This window comes from Anolis carolinensis, chromosome 4 (genome assembly GCF_035594765.1).
Source record: "Anolis carolinensis isolate JA03-04 chromosome 4, rAnoCar3.1.pri, whole genome shotgun sequence".
NCBI classification, from domain to species: Eukaryota; Metazoa; Chordata; class Lepidosauria; order Squamata; family Dactyloidae; genus Anolis; species Anolis carolinensis.
The window spans coordinates 207,151,853-207,170,210 of NC_085844.1; the positions used below are offsets into that span (position 1 = coordinate 207,151,853).

General features: G+C 41.1%; 1 protein-coding gene across 1 annotated transcript in view; it reads right to left on the reverse strand.

Annotated features, from left to right (window-relative positions):
* Positions 1–3,316, reverse strand: part of rhoc (ras homolog family member C) — a 38,603-nt gene extending 35,287 nt beyond the window's left edge. Inside the window, exon 1 of the mRNA XM_003220443.4 lies at positions 3,174–3,316. The gene's annotated coding sequence lies outside the window, so the exon portion shown is untranslated. The remainder of the gene's footprint in view (positions 1–3,173) is intronic.
* Between the last annotated feature and the right edge of the window lie 15,042 nt (positions 3,317–18,358).

The following is an 18,358-nucleotide window of genomic DNA, read 5'->3' on the forward strand; positions in this document are numbered from 1 at the left end:
AACGTTCTGCTGGGGTGTTTATGTTGGATAAGTGAGACTCTACTGTATATTTATAATCTTATATTATCTGCTCAGAACTGCATTATATGAGGCTCCTTCTACACAGCTGTATAAAATGCACACTGAAGTGGATTATATGGCACTGTGGACTCAAGATAATCCAGTTCAAAGCAGATTATAAATGGGTAATATAGCCTTGTGGAAGGGCCTTGAGTCTACATTGCAATATAATCCAGTTCAAATCAGATAATCTGTATTTTATAGGCAGTGTGGAAGAGGCCTGATTGAAGCGGCCCTGGGCACCATTAAATGGCTGAGTGGGTTGCTAGGAGACAAAGTGGGTGGAGCTTAGCCTTCTAACTGGCAGCAATGGGGAAAAAACAATTATTCCTCTCCCTCTAATTTGGACTTTATTTTTCTTGTTTTTTTGATGTCTAAACACAGCAGGGATGACCATGTCTTTTGTGGCCAAGTTTCGTGGGTTTTGAGTGTGTAGTTTCACTGTTTACTTTAAGTTAGAAATGTTCAGAACATTTATATATATATAGATGTATGTTGTGAAGTAGTAAATCAATTATAAAAGGTGTGTCTACACTATAGAATGAATGTAGTTTGACAGCACTTTAACTGCCATGGCTCAATACTATGGAATCATGAGAGTTGTAGTTTTGCAAGGTCTTTAGCATTTTCTGCTAGAGTGCTGGTGCCTCACCAAACTACAATTCCTATGATTCTATAACATTGAGCCAGAACAGTTAAACTGATGTTATACTACATTCATTCTAAAGTGTAGTTTCTTTCCTATGTCACCAGATTACAAAAACCAGGAATGGTGACAGTTCAAGCGATGTCAAACTGCTATAAATGAACTGTGTGTGCAGTTATACTACTATACTACTTCCACAGCTGCTTCTGATACCCACTTGGTTCTCTGGGGGTGCATTGACACTGTGGTATGAATGCTGTTTGACACCATCTTACTGCAATGCTATGAAGTCATGCATAAAGGTCAAAAAGTCTTTTGCCTGTTCTGCCAAAGAGTGCTGGTGTTTTACTAAACCTCAACCCTGTGGATCCCATATCATTGAGCCACGCCTGTTAAAGTGGGGTTAAACTGCATTAATTCAATAGTGTATACACAACGTGAGGCAAGATTGACATAACTCACACAATACAATAAGCATCTAAGGAAGTGTTTAGACATGTGTGACTTCAAGTCATGTGTCGACTTATAATGACCCCATGAAATTCATAGGGTTTTCATTTTGTGGAGAGAAAATGTGAGGCATAAATACATAATAATAATAATAATAATAATAATAATAATAATAATTCTTAGGAAAGGAATGAGTGAAAAGGCGAAAGAAGAGAATGAGGCATTTGCAGTCATTGCATTCATCTTGGGCTGGATGGATCTACTCTGCCAGATAATAGCTTTGAACACATTTTGAATCAGTTCTAAGGATTTGAACTGTTCTTTTTGAACTAAGACAACTGGATCTTGTTGAAGGCTTTCATGGCCGGAATCACTGGGTTGCTGTGAGTTTTCCGGGTTATATGGTCATGCTCTAGAAGCATTATCTTCTGATGTTTCACCCACATCTATGGCAGGCATCCTCAGAGGTTGTGAGGTTGTTGGAAACTAGGCAAGTGAGGTTTATATATCTGTGGAATGTCCAGGGTGGGTAAAAGAACTCTTGTCTGTTTAAGGAAAGTGTGAATGTTGCAATTCATCACCTTGATTAGCATTGAATGGCCTTTCAGCTTCAAGTCAGACTTCACAGAGAAGGCATTGAAATCTACAAACGTGGACAATTTCAACAGAAAGGAGGAAACCATGAACATGAACACAATTTGGCTACCAGTATTAAAAAAATTTAAAATCAGGACAGTAAATAAAGAGTGATACTCAGAAGACAGAGGAATTCAGGGCCAGTTAAACTCCTCCCAACAAAGGATTCCCCCCCAGCAGGAATCAGCCAGGCTTTGAAGCTGAAAGGCCATTAATGTTAATCAAGGTGGTAAATTTCAAAATCACATTTTCCTCAAACAGACAAGAGTTCTTTCTCCCACCCTGGACATTTCATAGATATATAAACCCCATTTGCCTAGCTTCCAACAGCCTCACTACCTCTGAGGATGCCTGCCATAGATGTGGGTGAAATGTCAGGAAAGAATGCTTCTGGAATGTGGCCATTACAGCCTGGAAAACTCACAGTAACCTAAGACCATTGGTGCTACATTTTATTTAAATGTTTCTATATTTTAGGCGTTTGCATTGTATTGAAATGCTTTTGTGGGGAGAAAAAGCAGGGTATAAATAAACATCATCTCCATCACTATGCAGTTAGAACTGCCTCATCATCATCACTATCATCTTGATAATACAGTTCGAACTACACTGCACTGAACTGCATTATGTGGCAGTGTAGGTCCAGCTTCAGTCTCTGCGATGCTACAACAGCCCTTTGCAAAGTGATACCCAAGTAATCTCTGGATTCCACCAGGTGAGGTGCCAAAGGTGTGTTGTCGAAGGCTTTCGTGGCCGGAATCACTGGGTTGTTGTGTGTTTTCCGGGCTGTTTGGCCATGTTCCAGAAACATTCTCTCCTGACATTTCACGTACATCTCTGGCAGGCATCCTCAGAGGTTGTGAGGTATATTGGAAACTAGGCAAGGGAGGTCCAGGGTGGGAGAAAGAACTCTTCTCTGTTGGAGGAAGGTGTTGATATTGCAATTAATCACCTTGATTAGCACTGAAAAGCCTTGCATCTTCAAGGCCTGGCTGATTCCTGTCTGAAAACTCACAGCAGCCCAGTGATTCTGGCCATGAAAGCCTTGGACAACGCAGTTAAAGCTGTGTCGAACCGCTATAATTCTTCCATGTGGCTACAACCACGCCCTTCCATACAGTGCCCATTTTCGGCTTGTCAAGTTTGTTCTTTCTCCCACTCTGGACATTCCACAGCTATATAAACCTCACTTGTCCAGATTCCAACAGACCTCACAGCCTCCGTGGATGCCTGCCATAGATGCGGGCGAAACGTCAGGAGCGATTGCTTCTGGAACATGGCCATACAGCCCGGAAAACGCACAACGCCCCAAAGGTGCCTCCGGTGCCCGGCGAAAGCGGCCCTCCTCTCCTCCCCCCCGCCGCCCCGGGCGCCTTTTTACCTTGCTGGGAGCGGCTGTCCCCTCCGTCCGACTCGACCCGAAGAGAGAGGCGGAAACTCCGGACGACTGACCCAAGGCTTCGCCCCGCCTCGGAGGAGGGCCTGGGGGCGGGGAGGGCGTCGCTTTCGGCCTCCCAGAGGAGTTTGGGGAGTCCTTCGCCTAAGAGGAGAGAGAGAGAAGGGGAAGGGGGCCATAGGATCATAGTTGGAAGAGACCCCCAAGGGCCATCCAGTCCAGCCCCCTGCCATGCAGGAAACACACAAGCAAAGCCCTCCCGACAGATGCCCCATCGAGCCGCTGCTTGAAAACCCCCAAAGAGGGAGAGTCTCTCCGCAGCACATTCAATCCGTTCTTAGCTTCAGGTATTTCTAACTGGAATCGCTTCTCTTGCCATTTGAATCCATTGCTCCAATTGTGTCCTGAGCAACAGACAAGCTTTCAAATATGACTACAAACAATCACATAAGCAGAAGGTCTCCTCAATGAGACCTCCTTTCAAATATTTAAACATGGCTCTCAGGTCCCCTCTTGGGCTGGATCTATACTGCCCTATATTCCAGGATCTGACCCCAGGTTATCTCCTTATCCCAGATTTTATGATAGTGTAGACTCATATAATCATTGAATGTTTCCTATTTTTTTGTTGGAAATTGCCCTGAGTCCCTTTGGGGAGGAGATAGGACAACATACAAATAAAGTTTTATCTTCATTATTATATTGTATGACACAGCAAACAAGATAGATATGCTGGATTTCGTTTCACAAAATCACAAGTCATGATTATTATCAGGGCCGTAGCCAGAGAATCTTTTATGAGGGGGGTTGAGATAGTGTTTGTAGTTCTGGAGGGACTCTTAATTTTTGTGCGTCTTTGTGGAGTTGGTTAACCAGTTAAAATTTATGAGTAAACCAGGTTTTTTTTTTAACCTGAAAAATTTCGGGGGGGGGGAGGTTGAACCCTAACCCCCCCCCCCCCACACACACACTACAGTCCTGATTATTATTAGTGATACAACAACACAGTATGACACAGCAAACAAGATAGATATGTTGGATTTCATATCACAAAATCACAAGTCAAACACTTCCCAAGTGTTTAGGACTGTGTGATGTATTTTCGGATGATGCATGCAGATCTCAGTAAGGTGGCCTTTTGCAGTTGACAGATCGTAATTTTGTCAATGTTTATTGTTTCCAAATGCCGGCTGAGATCTTTTGGCACGGCACCCAATGTGCCGATCACCACCAGGACCACCTGTATTGGTTTCTGCCAGAGTCTTTGAAGTTCAATCTTGAGGTCCTGATAGCGGCTGAGTTTTTACTGTTGTTTTTCATCAATCCGACTGTCACGTGGTATTATTATTATTATTATTATTATTATTATTATTATTATTATTATTGGGTTGCTGTGAGTTTTCCAGACTGTATGGCCATGTTCCAGAAGCATTCTCTCCTGATGTTTTGCCCACATCTATGGCAGGCATCCTCAGAGGTTGTGAGGTCTGTTGGAAACTAGGCAAGTGGGGTTTATATATCATTTGAATGTCCACAGTTGGAGAAAGAACTGTTTGAGGCAAGTGTGAATCTTGCAATTGGCCACCTTTAGCATTGAATGGCTTTGCAGCTTCAAAGCCTGGCTCCTTCCTGCCTGAGGGAATCGTTTATTGGGAGGTGTTAGCTGGCCCGGATTGCTTTATGCCTGGAATTCCCGTTGTTTGAGTGTTGTTCTTTATTTACTGTCCTGATTTATTTATTTACTGTACTGATTTCAGTGCGCTTTCTAAAGTCAGGACAGTAAATAAAGAACAACATTGAGCAATGGCAATTAAAGTGGTGTGAAGCTGTGTAGATTCATCCTAGAACTAGCCTGAGTTGGAATCAGAAATTGAATTTAGACCAAATATTTAAGATCAAGAGATTGTAGGTAAAGGTAAAGGTTCTCCCCTGACGTTAAGACTCTGGGGCTTGGTGTTCATCACCATTTCTAAACCAAAGAGCCAGAGTTGTCAGTAGACACCTCCAAGGTCATGTGTCCGGCATGATGCATGGTGCACCGTTACCTTCCTGCTGGAGCAGTACCCGTTGATCTACTCACATTTGCATGTTTTTGAACTGTTAGGTTGGCAGAAGGTGGGGCTAACAGCGGGAGCTCACCCCGCTCCCCTGATTCGAACCACTGACATTTTGGTCAGCAAGTTCAGCAGCTCAGCAGTTTAACCCACTGGTCAAGCCTCGTTTTTTGCTAGTGGCACCCCTTCTATGGAATATCCTCCGTAAAAAGGCTCACCAACTTTGCAATTTTATGGTGGCGAGAAAAACTTCTTGTATATACATGTGTTTGAGAATCTTGTAGGTTTTTATATTTTTGTTTGATGGTGGATTACAGACTATCCTGAAATCCTAATGATGTGATAATGGTATAAAAAGAATTAGTAAATAAATACACCATTAGGGACGTCATGATTATATATGTTTTCTAGTTCCCAAGTAGCTACCATGGGCAGGAATTGGCAATATTTATTTATTTTATTTGTTTATATTTATATAATTATATACATTATTATAAATTATATAAATATATTTATCAGGATATTTATAAATATCCTAATTTATGCCAATGGTATAGGTTCAGGGCAAGGTTTTGGCTCTCCTCCATTGGGTGGATAATTGGACCGGTCTAGACTTGCCTGTCATATGCCAAGTCTTTTATATTGAGAGACAGAAGTTGTAATTGACTGATTAATTGATGAACAGAAGAAAGGAAAGGATTAGTAATCTGCTTTAGATTAAGAGGAGTAAAATTTACTTCTATTACTTGCCAAGGAAAAATGCACTTGGAGGAGCATCATACACAGTATCCGAAGTGCACCTCGATACACAAATCTGCAGCACAATTTTAACTTTCCACAGCCTGTTTATACTGGACCACATGTACGGAAATGAATTAAACAAGGTGTTTGCCTGAAAACTCCTGATTCTGTCTGGCTCAGTTCAACATGTATATCCTTGGACAGGTAGTGGCTGCTTGGGAAGGCCAATATTGGGCAATCCTGGTTTGGATGAAAGAAGCATAATTTTTCATAATATAGCTTGCAGAGCTTTGCCAGCTCTTGGCATCTTGGATTTCTTGGATTTGCACTACAGTGTTTCCTAAGAATTTTTAATGGTGTGTATTATTTGATACACAACACGATTAGGGTAAAGGTAAAGGTTTTCCCCTGACATTCAGTTTAGTTGTATCTGACTCTGGGGGTTGGTGCTCATCTCCATTTCTAAGCCGAAGAGCCGGCGTTGTCCGTAGACACCTCCAAGGTCATGTGGCCAGCATGACTGCAAGGAGTGCCGTCACCTTCCCGCCGGAGCGGTACCTATTGATCTACTCACATTTGCATGTTTTCGAACTGTTCAGTTGGCAGAAGCTGGGGCGAACAGTGGGATCTCATCGCACTCCCCGTATTTGAACCGCTGAGCTTTTGGTCAGCAAGTTCAGCAGCTCAGTGGTTTAATCCACTGTGCCACCGGGGGCTCCACACAAAATTAGTACACAGCAAACAATATCACTATACTGGCTGTTGTATTGGATCTCACATTGGACACTTCCCAAATGTCTAGGACCATGTGATGTATCAGTGAATAATGTGTGCAGATCAGAGTAGGGTGGGTCTTTTGCAGCTGACAGGTGATAATTTGCTCAACTCCAATTGTTTTTAAGTGCTGGCCAAGGTCTTTAGGCATTGCACCCAGTGTGCTGATCCCCACTGGGACCACCTTTATTGGCTTGTGCCAGAGTCTTTGCAGTTCGATCTTTAAATCCCCCTATCATGCAAGCTTTTCCAGTTGCTTCTCGTCAATTCTGCTGTCACCTGGGATTGCATCATTGATGATCCACACTTTGTTTTTAAACACGATTGCGAGTTCAGAAAAGAGCTCCAAAACTCTGTCAGTCTGAATTCAGAAGTCCCAGAGTAGTTTGATGGTTTCATTTTCTGTAACCTTTTCAGGCCTGTGATTCCACCAGTTCTTTGTCACAGGCAGCTGGTATTGTTGTTGTTGTTATTGTTGTTATTATTTATACTTTTTCTCTCCACAAGGAGCTCAAACTCAAAGTGGTGTGCTATGCTCAAGTGGCAATTTTTCTCCTCCCTGATTTTTAAGTGTATTTTACTGTTATAGTACTATTGAGCAGAAGTTCCATTTCACTTACCTACTAATGCATCATCAAGATAGAGGGAGAACGCACATACACATACACACTCAGAGAACAAAACTCACTGGTTTATTTCAATATGTCTTGCAATTTAAAACAAACCAACTTAAGGAAAGAAATAAAATGTTGGAGCCGGTGCCAGAAACTGCCAGGGGTCAACAGAAATCTTGTTTAGATTTTTTTTAAGAGAGAGACTACAGCAATAAATACCACAGCTTCTTGATACTGTTATCCTGCCTGAAGAGCCAATGGTATGGATTTTTAAGTGGCTTAAACTGGTCTAACTGGCTTAATGCCAAAGCTACCAACGGGGGAATTTCAGATATAATCTAGTAGTAATAAATTCTAAAGACAAAACAACTACAATTACCACCCTCAAAAAAACGCAAGTACTCAAAAAAGGGAAAACAAGAAAGAAGAAAAGTGAGAAAAGAGATTTGCCATAAACATGGGCTGTAGCAAGCCAGGCACACCAGTTTCCTAAATCTGGATGAAAGGCTTTCTCATTCTGTTTCACACGGGGATTTGGGAATGCAAAGCTGATCTTACTTCCAGCAATAGGCTTGAACGCCTGTGAATGAGGCAGGAAAGAAAGGCCCCACAAGGCATCTGGCTTCAGCCCAGACAAACCTCAAAGCTATTGCTGTTTATAAAAAGATTTCAGACACTGGTTCTTCTTCTTCATGTGCTCTGCTCATGAAGAAATGTGTCCATAGAAGGAAAGGGGAAAACCCGGTGTGTGTGTGTGTGTGTGTGGAAGAATTGAATGGGCCAGGAGCAGCAGTTCCTTTCCTTATTGCATCAACTCTCTAGCCAGTGATAATGGTATGTGAAAAAACTGGAATGTGGAGGCAACTACAAACCTAAATAGTATAGAAAATATACTTAATATATTGTAAGCCGCCCTGAGTCCCCTTGGGTGAGAAGGGCGGGGTAGAAATGTTGTAAATAAACAAACAATAATGCGGTGACCATATTCCTTTTGGTATTGAGGAGGGGAGGGAGCAGAATGCTGATAGCATCAGAGCATCTTGTTATTGTATGCCTTCAAATCATATATAACCGATGGTGAACCTATTAAGGGGCTTTCTGGGGCTGAGAGTGTGTGATTTCCCCGAGATTACCTAGTGAGTTTCCATGGCCAAGTGAGGAACTGAACATTGGTCTCCAGAATTGTAGTTCCATGCTCAAACCACAACATCATTCAGCAATAGACTCAGCATGTCTATACTTCATGCCTGCATCTTATGCTTGATTTGTGGAAAAATATCTAGTTCTGATGTTTTTCTGTAATAATAATAATAATAATAATAATAATAATAATAAATATTAATTTATTATTATTATTATTATTATTATTATTATTATTATTATTATTATTATTATTATTATTATTATTTATATCCCGCCACTATCTCCCAGAAGGGACGCAACGCGGCTTACAAAAGCATGTAATAGTTCAGAAAAATACACAAAATACAGTAAAACAATAACAATGACAATTTACATAAAACAAATATACATAAAACAGCATATAAAATCTCTACTAATATAAATAAAATATTCAATAAAATGCAGCATTTACTGCAGATTTAAAATAGGCCATATTAATATCAGTCATACAAAGTGCCAAAGTGAGACAATTTAAAATTTAAAATTTTAATCATGTAGTCATTGGTGGTGGCGCAGTGTGTTAAAGCGCTGAGCTGCTGAACTTGCAGACCGAAAGGTCCCAGGTTCAAATCCCAGGAGCGGAATGAGCGCCCGCTGTTAGCCCCAGCTCCTGCCAACCTAGCAGTTCGAAAACATGCAAATGTGAGTAGATCAATAGGTACCGCTCCAGTGGGAAGGTAACAGCGCTCCATGGAGTCATACCGGCCACATGACCTTGGAGATGTCTACGGACAACGCCAGCTGTTCGGCTTAGAAATGGAGAAGAGCATCAACCCCCAGGGTCGGTCACGACTGGACTTAACGTCAGGTGAAAACCTTTACCTTTACTAGTCATTATTACCATATATACTGGTGTATGAGTTACCCTCATGTAAAAGTCAAGGGCAAGTTCTTGAGCCTAAAATGTGGATTCTGATTTGACCCATGAGTAAGTTGAGGATCATTCCCAGAGGAGAGAAAGAGCCAGCACCTCTTTAGAGAGGGCTAGATTTCCCTGGCTGTTGCTGCCATTTTCCTGCACAGACTTTCAAAAAGATAGAAGCAGACTGTCAAAAAGAGTAGAGTGATTTGGTGCTTCTTTTAGATTTTCCCAGATCAGACTAAGCCCTTACCTTTCAGCACTCTAGTCAGATAAATGGTTCCTTTTTGGATACAATTAAGGTACATAGATACAGTAAGTCAACATACTTTCTGCATTAACTTTTGATGTTCTCTAGACTTATATATGAGTATAAACAGTAGTATTTGTTCAGTCTAAACCCTGACACATCATTGAGTTGTCTTACACCATATGTCATTTCAGAGAGAGAAGGGAACCCTCAATAACAACATACCAACAAAGAGAGATCTGTTGTATGTTATGCGGAGATGATCTATTTGTGTGGCTCTGCTTGGCTCCTTCATACAATTGTGCTATAATTTTGCTATTGAATGTCACCATTTTGAAACTACTCATCTGAATTTTCAGCTGAAGAAGAGTAGGAGCTGTGAAGACTGATTGATCCCGGAGGCTCTGAGCTGTCCCCCATAGCCCAAGCATGACTTTATTTCTAGGATTAGTCTTGTCACTTTGATATCAGCTCCTCGTAATTGGCATCCTTGCCACTGCACATTCCTGCCTTGCTTTTAAGATCCCACACTGCTCTCAAAAGCGCTAACTTCACTTTTTAAACCCATCTGACCCAGTAAGACACAAATTAATTTTTTGCATTTTCTTTGTATATTCAGTTTCACCTTGAAAATATATCAGAATAAACGTTTGCAGTCATTTATTTCCTCTTCTGTATGAACAATTCGAATTATCAGTTATGAACGAAGTCAGGGTGACAATACAGAAAAAAAGACTTAGCAGGTAGAGCTGTTCTCTCATGAATGTGAAATAATTTACTTAAAAAACATTTTAGTTGTTTTTATAGAAATGTGGAATGGAAAAGTCATGTTCCAGGTTCTGCAAAGAAGCTAGTACTAAGAATCAAACCTTATCAATGTGTACTCTAAACTAAATGTAATTGTTCTGTAGGGTTTACATCATTTTGTGTGGAAGACCCATTAGGTCCACAATCTATACAGGTAGATAAATAAAATCAAGGAAGCCACAGTTTTAAGTTTGCAAGACCTGAGCAGGGTTGTTAATGGTAGGGTCTCCTAGGTCAACTTGAGAGGCAATGAATAACAAGAAAGGCTGGCTGAACTCAAGTGCGGTATGCTTCTGAGTAGCTGCATAATAGTTTAGTATTAATTTCCAATGTCAATGAATTACTACTGTGGTTTTATTTTCACTTTCACTTGAATCCTGCCTTTCCCGGCCCAAACTGGGTTGTAAAGCAGATTACAAAAACTAAGCAAATTGAAGATGACGCACACACAAATTCAGTGGGATTTCTTTCTGTGTAAACATGTATACCTTTGGGTTGCAGTCTACATCGCCGCTTATCTCCTGGATAAGATAAAATATGTGGTTACTTATTCACTATTGGTTACAGTTTTAAGAACATTTATAAAATAGATTTGAAAAACAGACAGATATATACTGTTTACCTAAACAAAACAAAAAAAGGAATTTAAGGATTTATTTTACAGCCATACTAGTGCTCCTAACCAACTTTATTTGGAAATAATACTTATTTTCAATAGGATTTACTTTCTAAAAATATGTACTGTTGGATTTGTGGCCACAATTGTTTTGGAAGGTGAATGGGTTGCAGACTTCCTCCCTAAATTGGGAATGAGGTGGTAGATCTATTGGAGCTCCCCACAGCCCAGGGCCAGCCGTATTATTTGGCAAAATGAGCAAGCTGCTTTAGACAGTAGATTCTGAGAGTCAGGGAGGAGACTTGTAATATCGAAGGATGGAACCCTGAATCACCTAATATTGCATCCTGCTATTATTAGACATTGTGGAAGATAACTATGTCTTGACAGCATTAAAATAAGATACGTCAGCAGGCATTGTGAAACTTCCTTTTATTTTAAAAAATAGCCTTTCCTGAGCTTAAAATAGCCAAAAGAAGAGAACACGTGGTTAAATTCAACCATGACTCCATGCCCACTAGAGGGCCCTTGGGGATCATTTGAGAGCAGTGGGCTTTTAAACAATGTAAACTTTATAAAGGATCCAGCATGGTGGGTAGCTCCTGGGTATCCAATGCAGTTGTAACCACAAGAGTGGCCCACCCCATTTAGAATCTACAGCTCTGATGATGATATTCCTGACAAGATGGAACCTTAGTCCTCTGATGAATAAAGCATTCATTTTATAAGTAAAAATGCTAGTCCTATGTTGTAGATGCCATAAAAACTCTGTTCCTATGTATGCTTGCTTAGAGGAATAGGACCCACTGGTTTCAATATGTGTATTTCTAGGTATCAACGGATTGTGGCTTAGTTCTTTACTAGTAATGTTATGTGTGTCTGTGTGCTGAGATGGATGGAAAGAAAATGTAAAAATATTTTTAAATGGTTGAAACACACATTTTTCAAGTGTTGAGAAACTCTGACAAAAAGCATACTGGACTGACAACAATTTTCAGTTTGAGACTTATTCTTTGCAAAATTCACACAATTGTTTTTCTGTATAGAAAATGACATTTCTATGCAGAAATATTTTTTCCTGTGCAGAAAATTCTGCAATGAGGATTTTCTGTGCAAAATTTGCACACGGGTGATTTACACAGAAAAGTTAAATTTCTGTGTTGAAGTATCTAAGCATTTGCTAGGTCATCCACTGTGCAGGGGCCTCTATGAATTGGCTTTACTGGTCCTCCAGTGAGATTCTACTTTCAGTGGAAACATACCATACCTGGAGGAGCAAGAAAATTCCTAGAGAGGATACATTTTGTCCATATGTGTTTCTTTGCAAAACAACCATGTGTAATTTTTGTAAAAAAAAAAGTTCCAAATTGAAACTGTGTAGTGTCTAACACTTTCTCATAGTTGGAACAAAATTGCTTTGATTACTCATTGCATCTTTAAGGAAGCAATTTAGGAAAGAATTGCATCTCTAGTGTTGGGCTTGAGAAAACGTTTGTGGGTAGGGTCATCATCATTGTCCTAATATGATATGGGGACCTCAACATAAATTTTTAAAGCAATGTTATAACTTCTGCAAGCCCTTATTGTGGTTGAGGCTTTTGGGAGTCAAAATTCCTGGAGGGTCAAAGATTCCTCACTCTTACCCTGATATTAGAATATAAAAATGTATGATCTTCCCCTGATATATCCTTCTGTCTTCAATGCATGCAAGAGAAATAAAGATTTCAAGTTCTATTATTACAATGTAGATGTATTGATAAAATTTCAAATTACCTGCATTTTATGTGTTGTGTGTGTCATATGTTACATATCACTGCTAACGACACAGTATCTCCACCAAATGGTAAATCATACTGAACCACAGGCAGCATCAATACAGAAGGATTGTGCAGCAATATGAAGGGTTTCATTACTGGCTCTGCTTTAGTAGAAATGGCAATTTTCCCAGGTTAACACATGCTTCAACAAATCCAATAAAACGTGAACTATAAGCAGCATGTAAAAGGATATTTGATTGAGCCTAGTCATTAACTACAGACTGTCCCTAGACATCTGACATTCTAGGCTCAGTCCTGTAAAAAACCCCAATTACTTCCCAATTTTGGGGGGAAAGCATAAGCTTTAGGGAAGTTAAAAATGATCCCTATAAAATGTTGAAATACAGGACTTCCAAGCGTCATTTTTCTTCATTCTCACTGTAAGCCTGTTATGTAGTTCTGCCGTTTGCAATCTATTATTATTATTATTATTATTATTATTATTATTTTGCAATCAGGCGCTGTCCTGATGTACTATGCTACATCTCCAATTACCTCCCTGAATACCCATTGAATGCCTCAAGATGGATGCATTTGTCCAGCATAATAGATTGGGGAAGGGTAGTTCTTGTAAACGAATTCCTTGCTTAGTCACTCTTCATTTCTGAGTACATGCAGAATGCCCTGAGTGTAAATTCTTTTTCAGCCCAGTGATGAGAGCATAATGGATTCTGCAAAGTTGCATTGTCCATTCTGCAACCTTGCGTAATCTGATAATGTCTAGTGAAAAACATCTTGATTGTTCCTAAAATCAGCTCAGTGTCTTGGAGAATGTATTTAAACTTTGGACAAAAACCTGGAGTTAATTCATCTCTTGGCTGCCATGAAAATCACCTGCCGCCATAGCCATAAAGCCAAGGGTCTGGCCCATGAAACCTCTGGAAAATCACTTATTGTACTTAGCAGCTCATTAGCTGGCTATTGATCAAAGCCTGTACTGAAATTCAACTTAGTTATGTTCCGCTGATTGATTTTAAATCCATCCTCTCAAATCAAGATGTCCCCTTGAGGGCAATATTTCATCAGGCTTCTCCAGACACATCATGCTAATAGTTTACAGCAGTTGTCCATTTGTTGCATAGGATTCTGGCAGCTTCTTCTAGTAATTGCGTTTGGGTGTGATGAAAGAAGGACAGGGCATTTTTCTAGCTCTTGTACTAAAACGATTTATTTTTGCTGAGTAAAATGTTATTGCCCTTACTGTAGCATAGCTGTCATCCTCACCCTTTACCCACCTCTGCAATACCTGGGTCATTTTTTCAGAGTTTGTTTTGCATCAGTTTGCATTGCATCCTTCAACTTCCTCAAAAATAAAAATAAAAATCCCTCTGGCCCTTTGTAGACATATTCTGTATTTCTAAATCCTGGTGAAATAGAATAATTATGGGCTCATTTCAACTCTTTCTTAATAGAAACTGTGGTTAATGTACTAACAGCAGACACCATAGTTGGTAGCAGGAAATAACACCACACAAGGCTGGGAAAAGACAGGGACATTTGTGCTTCTGATGCTTTATATGTTAGTCACATGAGCCTTCCAGTAATCACATTCTCAATGGCTATCATGTGTAGCCAACTATTCTCAAATCCTAAGAATGAATCTTCTCAAGAAGCCCATAGACCAGTGGTTCCCAGTCTGTGTTCCACAAATGCCACGTGCACTTCCGAGGTGCATCGTGGTTGCTCCAGGAAAATAAAATAAGTAAAAATTGAATGAAATTAAAGAATAAGAAACAAAAAGAACAAAAAAAAACCAAATAAGAAAACACTTGATCATTCTGCTGCTAGTAGCTCCAAAATTATTGTAGTGCAAGATGGACAGACGCCGGTGCTGAGTGGGGCGTCAGCCTGTCACACATATAGAAATTTATTCTAAAAAGGACTCTGCAAGTCAAAAAGGGGATCTGCCATAGAAATTCATTCTAAAATGGGCTCCACTAATTGAAAATGTTGGGAACCACTGCCACAGACTGATTACTGAAGGAAGGGAAAGCAAGGGTGAAAGTGACACTGCTGCCCTCTGCTGCCCACTACAATTACCTAGAGGATGAGAATCAGTCTCCTTTAAGTTTAACTTTAGTTTCAAGTTCAAGAAGACCCATTTTTGAGACCTAGAATATTCAACTAGATATGGAGTACTCTGGGTCTATACTTTGTACGTGTTTCAAAAGCACACAGAGAAATAAAAGGAAAATGAATAGAACATTCAAATTGTAAACCCCATTAAAAGCCTTGCATCATTATAGTGCTCAATTTGACTACTAACGTTGCAAAACGTAAACACCTCTGCTTGTATTCATTTGTCTCTCCTGCATCCTGGACTTCTCCCAAAATTAGCAGTTTGATCCAACTTTGATATTTCAGAGGTGGCCAGGGCAGCTTTTGCACAACTAAAACTTTTGCACCAGTTGTGCTCGTACCTTGGGATGTCTGACTTGGCCACGGTGGTCCACGCTCTAGTTACAACCCATATAGATTAATGCAATGCGTTCTACATGGGGTTGCCTTTGAGGACTGTTCAGAAGCTTCAATTGGTCCAAGGGGCGGCAGCCAGGTTGGTCACCGGAGCGGCATACAGGGAGCACACAACTCCTGTGTTGCGCCAGCTCCACTGGCTGCTGATCTGCTAATGAGTACAATTTAAAGTGCTGGCTTTAGCCTATAAAGCCCTAAACTGTTCTGGCCCAGCTTACCTGTCCAAACATATATTCCTTTATGAACTACTTTGAAGATTAAGATAATTTGTGGAGGCCCTGCTCCCGATCCCGCCTGTTTCGCAAGTACGACTGGCGGAGACGAGACAGGACCTTCTTGGTGGTGGCCCCTCATCTGTGATATAAGATCAGCCCCCTCCCTCCTAGCCTTTAGAAGGAAAGTGAATTCCTGGCTCTGGGATCAAGCCTTTGGATAAAAATGTAGTGCAATAATAGATGTGTAATATGTGCAATTGACCATGGAACAGCTTTAGACTATGATTTTGGTTGACATGATTTTAATTGAAGTTTTAATATCATTGTATGAATTTTAATTTGTCTATGTTTTAAACTTATGTTGATATGTGCTCTGAAGGCATTGAACAAGTGCCTGTGTAAGCCACCTTGAGTCCCCTCCAGGGTGGAGAAAGGCAGGGTACAAATGGGGTAAATAATAAATAAAATAAATAATATTTGATAATATAACATGTTGGTAATATTTACAATACATATATTATACTAGTAATGTGACCATAACATGGTGTCTAGATGGAATTTTTTAAATATCAAACCAAGTACTTCTCACATTTTCATTTTTTCATTTGTTTTCCAAACCTTTACCTAACATCATGACCTTTCCCAGCAAAATATTGACTATTATTTTGCATTTATTCAAAGATGAAACAAAGAGCAAACAGCCATCAAGTACATGCTCAAGAATGTGCAACAGCTGATCTTGTTTGCATAATGCATACATTTACCAAACATTAAGGCTTAAATCCAACTGAAATAAGGCCATTGTCCCAACGTAAGTGTTAAATTATCAAGTTTTTCATAATGCATCTATAGATCTATTCTGGATGAGATTAACAACTGGATTCAGGTCCATCTTATATTTGCATGTTTATGGTTTGCACATTTAAAAAATCAGGTGCAAACATAAAAATGTAATATGCAAAGAAAATATTATCAACCATTGAAAATTAATGGAGGGAACCTACCTAGAATCATAGACAAATCGCTCTGATCTGTTTTGACTTTGACACCATATTAACGGCAGTCTCTGAGGATGTATCGAGTGCACCTGCTTATCCCGTTTTGTTGGATTCATTTCAATTGGTTGAGCTTGAGGATGTGGACAAGATCCTTGGAGAGGCAAGACTGGCCACATGCATCCTGGACCCCTGCCCACCCTGGCTGGTAAGAGAAGACAGAGGGGGTTTGGCCAAGTGAGTGAAGGTGGTGGTAAATGCAAGTTTCCAGCGAGCCTAAAAATGGCTGTGATCAAGCCGCTGTTGAAAAAGCCATCACTGGAACCCACTCAATTTGGAAACTTTCGACCTATTTCCAATCTCCCCTATTTGGGCAAGATCTTGGAACATGTGGTTGCTTCACAGCTCCAGGGATTCTTGGTTGACACTGATTTTCTGGATCCAGCACAGTCTGGCTTTAGGCCGGGGCATGGTACTGAGACAGCCTTGGTCGCATTAGTCGATGATCTTCGCCGGGAACTGGACAGGGGGAGTGTGTCCCTGCTGTTTCTGCTGGACCTCTCAGCGGCCTTCGATACCGTTGATCACAGTATCCTTCTGGGACGCCTCGCAGGAATGGGACTTGGAGGTATTGTTCTGCAGTGGCTCCACTCATTCCTGGAGGGTCGGTCCCAGATGGTGTCATTGGGGGACTCCTGCTTGGCCCCACAACCGTTGTCTTGTGGGGTCCCGCAGGGCTCTGTATTGTCTCCCATGTTGTTTAACATCTACATGTAGCCGCTGGGAGAGATCATCAGGAGTTTTGGGGTGCGGTGTCATCTGTACGCAGATGATGTCCAGCTCTGTCACTTCTTCACACCTGTAACTAATGTCCTGAACCGGTGCTTGGCCGCTGTGTCATACTGGATGAGGGCCAACAAATTGAAATTGAATCCAGACAAGACAGAGGTCCTCCTGGTCAGTCGGAAGGCTGAAGAGGGCATAGGGTTACAGCCTGTGCTGGATGGGGTCACACTCCCCCTGAAGGCGCAGGTTTGCAGTCTGGGGGTGATCCTAGACTCATCGTTGAGCCTGGAATTCCAGGTCTCAGCGGTGGCTAGGGGAGCCTTCGCAGTTAAAACTTGTGCGCCAGCTGCGACCGTACCTTGGGAAGCCGGACTTGGCCACGGTGGTCCACACTCTTGTTACATCCCGTTTAGACTGCTGCAACGCACTCTACGTGGGGCTGCCTTTGAAGACTGCTCAGAAGCTTCAATTAGTCCATCAGGAGGCTGCCAGGGTAATAACAGGAGCAGCGTTCAAGGAGCATACTTCTCCTCTGTTACGCCAGCTCCACTGGCTGCCGATTAGCTACTGAGCACAATTCAAGGTGCTGGCTTTAGCCTATAAAGATCTAAATGATTCCCACCCAGCTTATCTGTCCGAACGTGTCTCCCACTATGATCCACCTCGAAGCTTAAGATCATCAGGTGAGGCCCTGCTCGCGGTCCCGTCAGCCTCACAGGTGCAGCTGGCGGGGCGAGAGACATGGCTTTTTCAGTAGTGGCTCCCCACCTATGGAACGCCCTCCCCAGTGAAGTCAGGCAGGCTCCCTCCCTCCTATCCTTCCGTAGGATGGTTAAAACTTGGTTGTGGGGCCAGGCTTTCAAATAACAACCGCAGTAATTATTATTATGTACGCCAGAACTTAATCGACAGACCCAGTCTTTTGAACTTGAACACGCCCATCTGTATTTTAGAATGTGTTTATGAATGTTGATGTAAGCTAATA